The sequence below is a fragment of the Ammospiza caudacuta genome, chromosome 4 (assembly GCF_027887145.1).
Source record: "Ammospiza caudacuta isolate bAmmCau1 chromosome 4, bAmmCau1.pri, whole genome shotgun sequence".
NCBI classification, from domain to species: domain Eukaryota; kingdom Metazoa; phylum Chordata; class Aves; order Passeriformes; family Passerellidae; genus Ammospiza; species Ammospiza caudacuta.
The window spans coordinates 57,947,884-57,960,705 of NC_080596.1; the positions used below are offsets into that span (position 1 = coordinate 57,947,884).

At 39.1% G+C, this 12,822-nt stretch overlaps 1 protein-coding gene across 4 annotated transcripts in view; it reads left to right on the forward strand.

Moving 5' to 3' along the window:
• Positions 1-839: 839 nt before the first annotated feature.
• ZFYVE28 (zinc finger FYVE-type containing 28) overlaps positions 840-12,822 on the forward strand; it is a 113,680-nt gene continuing 101,697 nt past the window's right edge. For all 4 annotated transcript variants that reach the window (XM_058803372.1, XM_058803373.1, XM_058803375.1 and 1 more), the window contains exon 1: positions 840-886. The gene's annotated coding sequence lies outside the window, so the exon portion shown is untranslated. The remainder of the gene's footprint in view (positions 887-12,822) is intronic.

The following is a 12,822-nucleotide window of genomic DNA, read 5'->3' on the forward strand; positions in this document are numbered from 1 at the left end:
TAAATAGGGCTAGAGAGGGAAGGGCAGAACATCAGAATGAATGAGATGAGGGTACAGGGGTGGAACAAAGGGGAAGGGCCAGTGGGATATAAAGAATCAACACATGGCAACAATGCATTCTGGGGGAAGCTTTTTTTCCTCCCCATGACCAGGAGGTTGTTGCTTAAGGGTTGTCCCTCCTGGGCAGTGTGGTGAGCTGCTCCCCAGCTGGTTCACCTGCCTCCATGTTCCATGTGCAGCATCCCTTGACTGTCCTGTAGCCTAATATAGCATACCATGCATAAAACCAGAAGGCAGTTGAAAGTTGTGTGACTTAGAATTTTTTTCTTTATCTTCAAACCTTCACTATTTGGTAGCTTTCTGCAAGAAGGCAGAAAAAGGAAAAATGTAGGTAAATCTATTATGCAGAAGAAAAGATGTATAGATGAACACTTTTGAGCGACCCAAAACATGGGACTGCATGTGTTTAGGTGAAGTTTTTCTCAAGATTTACTTTGTAGCTCAAGAATTCATGATTTAAGTTTTTTTTTTTAATGCACCATGTTCAAACGCAGGTTACTTGTGGCTTATTGCTAGAAAAAGCCTTTAGAGTTTTCTTTTTTGATCTTGAAAGAGTTGATAATTTTATTCTCTTCTTATGTAGGGGGATACAGTATGGGTAAATGAAGGTGGTACAGAAAGTAATCTTATCCCCTAAAGAGTTGCAGCTGAGCCAATTACCGAAGATCAGGAGCAGCCCTGATGTTAACAGGCCACAGCTGTAGCCAGTCAGAAGCGTGTTATAAAAGAGTGGATTGGTTGGTTGGGGGATTTGGAGTCAGTGGCTGCTGTGAGGACAAGGAAGAGTCAGTGCCTGGAGGAGCTGTCTGCGAGAAACATCAAGGAGGTACAAAACTCTGGCAATGTGGAACCCTTGCCATGTAATGAATATAGAACCTTTGTAATATAATGACAACATTCTTGAAACATTCTGGCATTCTTTTACGTAATAAAACAGACTGGCTTTCTTGTTTGTTAATTTTTAGCTTTCTGTATTCACCAGGAGTCAAGCATCTTTTAGAACTTCCTTTTTGAATTCCACTTACAGAATTACCAATTACCTTTCTTTCATCTCTTTGGACCTCTGCTTATCTCCATTTGACCTTACAAGCCTTTTTCACTCTGTTTTGTAGTTTTAATTGTTACAATTTTTATTCTTGTTTCCTTAAGAGCAAAACAAACCACCAAAAGCAGTTGAAGTCTGTGAGAAGGCTCTGGACATGAAACAGATGATCAGAAGCATCCAAAGTCTATTTTGTAGTGTTCTTTCTTCTACTGTTCTGCTCCCTCTATTTTCTCCTGTGAATTTGCATACTAAAGTCCTCAGAGGAGGATTTGTTTAGTTTTGCAAAGCAGTGAAGCCTTCCCTGTATTTCAAATCTAATGTAATTTTAAGAGACACAAACAACTTCATCAGTAAAATAATAATAAGCTGTAATACGTTGATATGGACAAGTTAAGCTGTGCCTCTCTTTCTTTGGTTGACTTCAAGGAACAACTGCTGCATGCTTATCACAAGCTTTGATTTCTTTGATTTAATGTTAAAAGCAGTTCTTTGCTTTGCAGCTGTTCAAGACTGCCTGATTTTGCTGGGTTGGAACTTTGGGGAGTGCTTGGCTTCCTGCCTGGTTTTCAGCAGCTTGTCAGGGACAGATGTTGTGCTGTCTCCTGAGTATTTTAAAGCTGCTCAAGTGAATTCTTCAGACAGCACTTATAAATCCACATGGAGGCTTTTGCAGGCCAATAATTTAAACTGTAAGGCTAAAAATTTGAAAGCTCAGATGGCATATTTGACATGCTATTCAGTGAGAACATGCACAAAAAAGTCACTGCCAGCATTTGCTAGTTTAAAAGTACATTTAGGAAAAAAACTAAATTCTAATAAACTCTGGTAATTATTGTCTGGTAATTATGTAAGAATATGAGACAGGAGAGTATTTAATTCTTCAGTGAGGAACATGTATTTTACAGACATCAGAAAGTAGAGCAACAACGTTGAATATTCTTGTTTTGAACCTTCAAGTGATTGTCATAGAATTCTGTATGCCTAGTACATATAATTCCAGATTTGTGTACATACTTGAATAAGTGAAATTATTTGCATGTCCATAACTACTAGGTTTCTAGAATATAAATCAAGTCTGACAGTGATGTCATTCATAAAAATTGCCAGTGTTTAATGTAGTTATAACTTTGGAAGTACAAGTCTAGAGTATATTTGTTTAAAAATTGCTCAGATCTGCTTTTCTGTACCCTGCTGGCACAAGGATCATTTCAAATAGGGAGTAAGAACTCTGGTTACTGGACTAAAGGAAATTCCAAGTAGGACAGCATAGGGTTTTGTTTTTGGTTTTTTTGTGGTGCCTTTTTTTTTTAATATGTGTCAATTTCTTTTTCAGGACACTAAAGATACTAAATTTCTTTTTAACCTTTTGTATTTTGCTCATCTAGAGAAACAGTTGTGTAAGAGAAGGGATAAGATATGTAAGGAAGAATTCAAAACAGTTGGTGACTTAAAGAATGGAAAATTTTGCTAAAATAATTTAGTACTAAAATTGGCTAGAAATATTTTCCTGCTTTATCTCTCATCCTTCTATTTTACTTTAATGACATTTACCATCCTGATACATCTCCTTTATTCTGGGGGTTTTTGTGGAGTGTCAGCCACTAAAGCAAGTCCCTTGTCAAGATGGAAAAAGACCAGAGTGGTGAAGTGAATGTTAGTTCAGAGGCTTCACGAGAACAGAAAATCTTTTCATCAGAAGTTAGTTAGGGTTTCTTTTCCTTCTGTATGCTTCTTGAATACATCATATTTTCTTCAGCTATCCCTTTCTCTTATATTTTTTTCTGTGAAAAGAGGTAAAGGGATTTTGTGTACATGTGCTTTGTGTTCTTTGGTGTCTACTGAGGCCATGAGAGAAGATAGAAGAGATCTCAACCATTCTTTATTTAGGCTTTTTCTTGTGAATAGGCATGAAGGATGATCCTGAAGTTGAACTAAACTGAGTAATATGAATTTGTGTTGTCTGTGGTCCCTTTAAAGGGGATTTAGAGGTGTTTGGGCTTTTTAAAATGCATTTTTCCTCACATCAGTTTTCTTAGTGGGCTTTTATTGCCACTGTTGTCCATGAAGAACTGATTTATAAAGCAGCACAGTTTTTTACTTGCCTCATTGTGAGTTCTGGCACAGTGCACTGAAATGCAAGGTTAAACTTATTAAAGGGTGATCTGGAAGTTCAGCAGCAGCTTATGTAGAGGCCACAGGATACAGCAACCTGCAAACAAAATAAGCTGTTAATCACTTGCACTGATTCTGTATGACCATACTTTATTTGCTCTGTTTCAGTATACCCAGGACTTAGGTCAGTATTCTCAAATACTGAATACTTGATACCTTGAAAATGAGCTGCAGAGAATTCTGTAATTGAAGTATGCTAATAATGGTATTGATGCATGAGGTGAAAGAAAATCTTGCTTCTTAAATCATAACTATTCTAAAATCTATGGTAACATGAATAAATTTATTCAGTTAACATGTTCCTTGTAGATATACTCAGGGATTTATGCATGGAGCTGAGGAGGGAGATGTGAAATCTTTCATCCTTTTGTGTTTCCTAGATTTGCTGGTATTTTATGAAGGTTGGTGTTTTTTTTTTTTTTTTTTTTTTTTTTTTGTTTTTATTTTGTTGTTCCTTTGTAGTTTTGTTTTGTTCTTACTGCATGTGATGTTCTTGTGGGAGGCACAGGATACTCAGTGGATGTGAAGGGGAGCTTGGCACTGCCCCTGCCCCAGAGCTGGGTGAGGCAGGATGGGGTGCTTGGCCTCCTATGGTAGCAGTATGTCAGAATGTGCAATAGATCCGTTTTCTTTCACTTCTTAATATGTTTGTTTTTGTTTTCTCTATAGAACCATATGGAATTTAGATAGCTCTTATCTTTGTATATACAGACTCAGCTCTGGGGCTTTGCTATCACTTCTTGAAGATTTGTCTCTTCTACTGTAACCTCTATAGTACCTTTGGAGTTTGTAAACATACAGTGCTAGGATGATGACCAATTGTTACAGGCTACAATGTGTAGTCTTCATTTCTTCCAGATGTTTAAACATACAACTGAAATTTGAATTGTCTATTCTAATTTATACATAAGAAAGTTATAAATCTGAGTTCGTCAGTTTGAGTCATCCTTCAGTCATTTCCTGATTTCCCTGAAGAAATCCCTTTCCCTTATGTACTTCTTTCTGCCTTGAAACTTGTACAACTGCAGATGATGTTTTGCACAGTGAGATGCATTAATGCAGCAGTATATTTTCCCTTCCAAATGTAATCCATGTCGAATAATGAAAAGCACAGGCTGATCTCATTTGTGATAGATGTAGTGTTAGCAAGAGATCATTTCTTCTCCTGTCCTTGATGAAAATTAGGTTGTCAAAGATACTAGCTGTCCATGTGTTAGCAGATGGGTTTCCTTGGTGCTAAATGTCACCAAGTTTTATTATGGTAATGGCTCAAGGAAGAAATGGTGGGGAATAGGTTGTCATTAGCTAAGCAGAATTTAACAAAGAAAAAGCATCCTGACAAAGTTGATTTAGAATGATGTCCTGTCATCTTATAGTTTGTCTTCTTTGGGGTTTTACAGTTGTGTGGAAGAAAACAAAAGATTCAAAGGTACACTATAAAAAAGCAAGAGCCTCTGCCTGTTCATCATCTTTAGTGCCCATCATAATGAAACCTGCCTAAAGTTTGTTAGTTTATGTAGCAGATAATTGTCAGTTTGGATTGAAGAGTTCTCTTCCAAATCCACTTTAATGAAAAATCCTGAGAATTAGCTATATGGCAGCTGATTGCAAAATCTTGAATGTAAATATTGTGGTTTAGCTTGAATATTAGTAATAGTGTGATTCATTTGAGATTTGAATGTCTCCCAGATTTGTAGTAGTGTTCATCAATACTGATCTTAGATGGTGCCTAAAGTCTTCCAAGTTTTGTTTTAAATTTTTTCCCTTGACTTATGGAGACAGTCACAATAAAGTGACTCTTTAAAATATATGCAGAACTCTGAATTTGAATATTCCAGATGGTTGATTCTCTGCATTCCTTCTCTCATGAAGCAAGCATTAACACATGGCTTCAGTACTGAACACAGTATCTGGAATATCTGCTATTCACCAGGTCCTTAGAGACAGTAATTGCATTTGGGGTAATTGAATGTGAATAACAACGTGGTTTTGAGTAACCTGTGCTTAACCAAGTAAGACTGGCTGTACATCAGCCTGTCAAATATTTACCTCCTCCAGCCAAGAAATGCTTGTGCGAACTGTTGGCAGCATTTTGAGTGGAGCACTAATGAGCACCAGGGCAACCATATTAATACACATTTGAGGTACCCTTGCTGCCCAAAGAAGCAGCATAAAGATTAAAAAAAAAACAAAAAGAAAAGAGAAAAAAGAGATGTTTTCCTCTTCTACTTTCTGCGTAGTAATACCTATGGGCCTTCTGATGAATTTGCTGTGTGGTTTTGTGGGTGTTTTTTTAAGCTAACCAAGCAACAACTCCTCCAGCAAAACAAACCCCACATGTTGCAAGTCACAGTGCACTCCTGTGAGCCTTTCTGTCTCATGCCTGCCTCTGCCATTCATGGTCCTCTGCTCTGTGGTGGGCAGGATGTGAAGTGACTTCAAGAATCTGTCACTGACTTCTAACTAAGAAAGTTATGCACAATGAGCATTTTAAAAAAGTGTCTGACAATGTAGTGGGGAGACCCTTTTAAAGGTCCCTGTCCTGTTCTTTTGTGTTTTGGGATAGTAATGGGAAGTCATTTTGTAGCCAGGATCCTGGGACTGAAAAAAGAAGTCTTACAGTTGGAATCTCAGAGAAATGTAGAAATAACACTGTGCTGGGTCTGGCTGGGGTGGTATTGTGAAGTTTTCTGTTTGCAGAGCAGTTGTGGGGCTGTGTCCCACACTGGTGGCTAAAGCAGTGCTGGCCCACAGCTGACCTCAGCTGCCCAAAGGGGTATTACATGTTATATGCCATGGTACTGTTATATGTTTTATGCCATGCCATATGATGCTGTGCTCACCAGTGAAAACTCAGGGAAAAGAGGAACAAGGGAGAGAGTGTTTCTGCCTATGATACTTGTCTTCACAGTCCAGTGTTAGCTGTGCTGAGGCTCCTCTTCCCAGGAGGCTGCTGGACATCTCTTCAGGGAATGAATTCCTTTCTGCAGGTATTAAACTGTCATCATCTTGATCCATGGGTCTCTTTAGCTTCCTTCTCTTTTTCACTTCATCCCATGGGAGAGGGTAGTGGGTTAGTGCCAGGTGGGTGTTCAGCAGCTCTCTGGAATCAACTCACTTCAAACTCCCTCACTGCATGACTTGCACTGAATAGGCTCAAAAAGCAAATTGAGGATGAATATGAGGCCAGGCCTGTTCTGTGAAGTAAGATGATGCAGTCTGCTGCTCAGAGGCAGGGATTTACCTGCAGAGTTGCAAGGTAAAGGATGTTTAAGCATGCTTAAGGGGGTTGGTGTAGCTGGTTAGGATGCCTGCCATGGGATAGAAACCAGTATGGGCAATCACTTGTTTTGTGCTCCCCAGCCCTAGCCCTGATCAGGTGGTGGTGTTGACGGTATAAGACAGGTTTTTAAACTAAGTTCTGTGGAAAGAAAACAGCAAAGTGAAGCTTATTAATTTGGTTTCAGTTTGTTTTGGTTTCTTGTGAGGAAGTTGATGCTAGTGGTATCTGCTCTTGCTTTTTCAAAGCTTTATGTAGTGAGCAGATGTCACTTGGTGACTGTCAGACTGTTTTGTGTTCAGCTGAGTGAGTAAACAAACTATTGGAGAGACTGTGCTTGAGGATTTGGAGTTTGTTTCTTTAGAATGCTGTGTCTTTGTAATGTGTATTTACAGAGTGAGTGTTACAGAATAGGAGATTGCTGTATTGACTTGTCAGAGTAGGGAATTATTAATTACAGACTGTGTCTTGTGAGCAAATTAATATAATCTGACTGTAGAGCTCTTTTTATGCATGGGTAAGCAAATGCATTAAGCTATAAACAGATGTATCAGACCTTTGACTTTAATATGGGAAAAATGAAAAGTTGAAGTTGGTAAGCAGGTGCAATAGTAAATAAAATTATTAGCTCTTCAAATAAATGTTTAATGCAGAATGCAGTTCGTTCAGTACTTTATCACCTGGGATAAATAGAATACTTGATGCATTTTAGTGTTCCGTTCAAATTCCCTGTAAAATTAACCAGATGCAGCTTCATCAGTTTCTGCTTGGGAGACTTGTATCATGTTGCTACATATCAGCATAACTAAAGATACTCAGAGATGTTAAAATTCTATGTTTACAAGGTGTAAATGCAGTTCTATAGCCATGAAGTCCAGGAATTAAATAGCTGAATCAATCTGGCAGAAGCAAAGTCAAGAGAAGTTACTGAAAGTGAGAAAAGGAAGTCTGAAATAAATTTGTTTGGTTTAGTTTTATGCTGGTTGGCAAACAGGGTAGTTGTAAAGCTCTAGTGAGCTGTGGGAACGGCTGAGAATCACACAGGACTGATCTGCTCATCAAATGAGTCCATAATAGCTAAACAACACCATAAACATTTGTCATCTGTCTCACCTGTTTACTATAGATACCTTTTACATATTGATGAAAAAAATTCACTTCTCAGTCTGTAATGTCTGGCAGATTTATTATTGCTGTCATTATTTTTTTCAATATGTGTATAATGAGAGCATCTTAGGATGCTGAGAAGAATATTAATCACCAACCCTGAAAAACAGCTTAGATTGTCCAGCAGATTGTCCCACCTGTTCTTTGTCTTTCTCTTTCAAAATGGTATTTATGGCATCAGTCAGCATTAGTTCTTCCTCTCTCCAAGAGCTCTGCCTGAGACTCCGTGGTGACCTGCTTTGAGAGGCTGTGTCTTCAGATTTGTATTTCAGTTCAGGAGGAGTTTTACAAAATGTCATGTCAGTGGATTTGGATGTTGTACTCTAAGTTGAAAGCCTTTGAAATGCTCAGTAAGTACCTAAACTCTATTTGACACCTTAGGAAGGTACTAGCAGCAAGTCAGGAGGTGATATAAAGAAGCTTTAGTTTGCTCATGTAATTATAGTGGGATAAAAATCTTAGAAAGTGTAAGAATTAAGATAGTGTGAGAATCAGTTGCAAAGCGTATGAAAAATTTTAGATTTAAGAGTCAATCCTAAAAACATTAAGGGAACCTTTGTATTTAATGATGCATCAATAAATGTGGTCTCTTCTCTCAAAATGCAGCAATCTTGGTTTTCATCCTACCTGGTATTTTCTTCTCCCCTCTCAATTATTTCAGCTTACTGGGGAAAAAACCCAACTGCATGAGTTCGTTTTAAAAATAGTTTTATTAGTTTGGGGTTTATTGTAGACAGGTCAAAATATTAACATGCCTTTTGTTGCATATTTTTAACTTGAAAGGATTTAACTTCTGAAGTCATTAACGAGTTGCATGTTACAGCTTGGCTCATTTAGTGTGTTCCAAGGAAAAAAAGGGAATTGCTGCTGCTGTGTTCAGCTGTAGTGGAGCATGAATTAAACTCTGCCTCACCCCCTGTGCTATTCTGAGCTGCTGCACTCAGACAGGCACTGAGTTCAGCCAGGTATACCAGCAAAGCCTTGATGTCCTGGGGATGGTGTCTGTGATGGGAGGAAATGGAAATCGCACACCTTGTGGTTTTAACAACTATCAGAAAAAAAATTGTAAAATTTTGGGGAAGTTTTCAGGGAAAGAGTTGAGCTGGTGCAGTGTCTGGCCTTCAGACTGGCTCACACAAACAGGGCAAAGAAAATATCTTGCCAGTATGATAAGCTTTTATTACAGGAGTTGACAAAGGCTGGAATATAATAATATCATGTTAGAATTACAGTTTGTAAATCCCTCCTGATTCCACTTCCAACCTAGAGCCCCACTGGTGGCTGTGCAGCCAGAACTGAGGAACTTTGTTGTAGCAGGGCTGTGGTTGGGCTGGGCCCTTGGATTGCCAAAGCTCCACAGCAAATGAGTAAAATGTGTTCCTAGACACAGGAAAGCTCACTCCTGAGGTGGTTAAATGGGTTGATTTGAATCTGGGAATAGGACTTTCTTTCCCAGGTGTTCTGGAGTGGCTGTTTGTTTCTGTTACTTTTCATGAGGTTTTATGTTTAGTAGCATTTTGCTGTTTTTTGCTGGACAGGAATTGGTTTTGATTGCTGAGTGTTACTCGTATGAGCTTTTAGAAGGAGAACTTACCTGCTGCAGAAATACCCCATGCAAGTATTGAATTACAAGGTTTGATTTTTTTTTATGGTCAAATGCCTATTATCCTGAAGTCAGGTAATTACATTGTGTTTTCCAGTACTCCATGTACCTGGCAGTGAGTATGTCATATTTATAGGTAAAAGCAAACTAGTGATGAGTCATGTGATAGGAGGTAAATATGTGAATTTCCAGTCTATTATAAAAGTGTTCTGTTATTTAACATCTAACATACTTAATTTTGTGCTCAGTTTTTATAGAGGTTGTCCTACCTAGAGGCTAGTATTTTGTATATGATTTAACTGTTGCTCTTGAATGTGGAAGTCTTCTGAGTTTGACAGCTTGAGAGGCAGAATTAGTTAAACAGTGTTGGTCTTTGAGATGTAATCCAGTGAAATATTTTTAGCAAGTCTGATGTTTTTCTGAAAAGTACAATGTGAGACTATATGACAGTGTTTGAGAAACATACCTGTCTGGCAGAAGGACTAACACTGAATAAATGCAGTACCCAGGGAGATGCCTTTTGGGGTAGATAATCATGAAGTGATACCCAGTGAAAAATGAGAGGAGAGCCTCTAAATTTACTGCAAGAGGGAATAAAGAATCCCTGATTAGTTGAGGCCATAGCCCTGGAATCTGTAATTCCTTTGCCGTGGCTGTGTTGGAGGGAAATGCACTCGGGCACTGCTGGCAGCAGTTGGAGTGCACTGGGATTGTGTCATGTTTCCCACAAAAGCTTTGCTGTGCAGCCACATGACTGCGGCATCCCAAAATAATCACATAATCTCCCTGCTAGAGGGCCTGCTCACACTCAGCACAACTCTGCTTGCAGCCTGACTGATCTTTCTCTTTGTTTTTTAAACTGATCTTTCTTTTTTTTTTAAGCAGAAGCTGGAAGGAACTTTACGGATGCACCAGGCCCTTATATTACTTGTCTGGGTTTTTATCTACCATATGTTGTAGGAAGTGAGTTGTATATTTCAAAATACTTGAAGATGTACAAATACATAACTCCATTTAAAAAAATGTATTTTGCTTTAGAGGGTGGGTCTTTAATTTAAAGATATTTCCAGGTTATTGCTTGTGAAAAATAATGTCTCTGGGAATAGTTGCAGATAATTGAATTTCTGTGTTGTTCCTAAGGTTGTGATTTTTACTTCTGCTGGCATTTCTGAAAATCTCAGTAATTCTCTTATGCAACCACTGGCAGCAATAATACGCTCTAAAAAAGCACGAGAGACCCAGTCAAGGCTAGGAGAGAATTTAATGCTTAAAATAGGGAAATCTATTGAGCAAGCAGATCCAGTGAAAGATGCCCCTGCCCACGGCAGGGGGGTTGGACCAGATGTCCTTTAAAGATCCCTTCCAACCCAGCTTGTTTGGAGATTCTGTCAAGTGTTCATATGTTCAAAACTACATGTTTTGAAACAATTGCTGGTTTTTACTACTTGTCTTTCCTATTTAGATGGCAAAGGGAGATAATATTTGTAAAATCTGCCAGGTGTTTTTTGTGCTTATTTTGTTCATTTGTTTCTTTTCTGTGGTTTGTTTGTTTTTTTTTTTTTTTTTTAGAGACAGAATGTAATGTTATGTAATTGTAAAAGACATATATGGGTTTGGTTGGGGTTTTTTTAGTTCTGTATTCAGCACAGCAGCTTATTTTTCCTGTTGTATGCAACATTTAGAAGGCTGTTGGGAAGGGATGCTTTAGCTTTTTTCAGGGTAGGTTTCTCTTGCCAATAGAGATTATAAAGACAGGCAGATCTCCTGTTTTGCCTAACCAGAAAAGAAAGGAAGGAGACTGTCTGCCCAAAACTTGGCTGTGTAAAAGCTGAAGGTTGTTCTGCAAATTTTGGATGTTAAATAGGATGGGGGGAAAAAAGGCTGGTTAGAACTGCCACCGTTTTACATGGTGAAGTCTTACCAGCTGACTGATGTCAATCATCTTCTGGTTTGGGTGGATTTTCTGATTTTTGGCATCTTGACTGCCCTTGTCAATCATGGATTTATGAACACTTGCCACTGTGGAAGGATGCTTCATAACCAGGTATCCAGTGGAGTTACCTGAATGTGTGCCATCTGTAGCCATTACTGCCCAGGTACCCTGATGTGGGCAGCTCATTGCTCTGGCTTTGAGCTTCTGCTCCTCTCCTGTGAGAGGTGCCACCCTGGAATGCTCTGGGCAGCTCTGGGGCCCCAACACAGGGAGGACAGGAACCTGGAGTGAGTCCAGAGGAGGCCACAAAGGTGCTCAGAGGGCTGGAGCATCCTTTGATGGGACAGGCTGAGGGAGCTGGGGCTGCTCAGGCTGGAGAAGAGAAAGCTCCAGGGACACCTCATGGCAGCTCTCCAGTACAGGAGGGAGCTGTGAGGAACAATGGGGACAGACTTTTTAACAGGAGAAGGGGTCATGGCCTAAGCTAAAAGAGCTTTGATTTGGGTTGTAGATAAGGAATAGGTACTGTGAGGGTGGTGAGCAGGTTATCCAGGGAAGCTGTGGATGCCCCCATGCTTGGAAATACTCTAGGCCAGGTTGGATGGGGTCTGAGCAATCTGATCTAGTTGAAGATACTCCCCCCTCATTGCAAAGGGATTGGGCTAGATGATCTTTAAAGGTCTCTTCCAACCCAAACCACTCTGTGATTCCAGTAAAAGTGTGCAAGATCAACTTCCCCATTCCCTTGCACTTGCCTGTGAGGTCTTCAGTGAACTGATTCTGAAGTTGCTTTATTTCCAGACATCTCTTTTGATGATAAAAGCAAATAAGTGATAACTTTTGATGCTTCCAAATTATGCAACAGCTGGTGTGTTTAACTTTTATTTTTATGGTTATTGCTGTCCTCCCCATGTTCAGTAATGCTAGGAGTCTCATTTTAGAGTTGTGCCTTTTTAGGACAAAACATAACATACATCTGAGTAGCTGTGCAATAAATTGTTGATGTCAGTGCCACCTTAAAACCTTTTTACTTTCAGGGTAGAGACCATTACAATGTGTGTGTGGGTTTTCAGATGCAGTGGGCTTTAAAATGTGAAATACAGCTCTTCTGTTGTATGAAATGACTGTTGTATACATGAAAAATATTTCAGCAAAGCTTTCTGGGCTTTTTTAACTTGACTCACAAGTAATAAAAGTGCCAGATGATAAGAAAAATCTTGTGAACAGGTGCTCACAATTTTTTTTTATCTGAATGTCTCAGTAACTTACTGCTTATTCATTATTTTTTTTGTGTAGGTATTTGTTTGAAATTATAAAAAGGTAATGGTGGCAATACATTTTAAGCTCACTGAAGGGTTACCACATTGATTCCTGATCTAACTGAGGCTGAAAGCTTCAGATTTAGTGTGTTTCAGTCTTAGTTACATGAAAGAGCTGAATTTCCTTAGCTGCAGGAGTTTCAGATTTGTAACTTCAGGCAGGGTGAACTTTGGAATTAGCTTAGATTCTGTCTGTGCAGGAGCATTATAGTGGTGGTGCTGTGTGTGGGGGTGTGAGCTCTG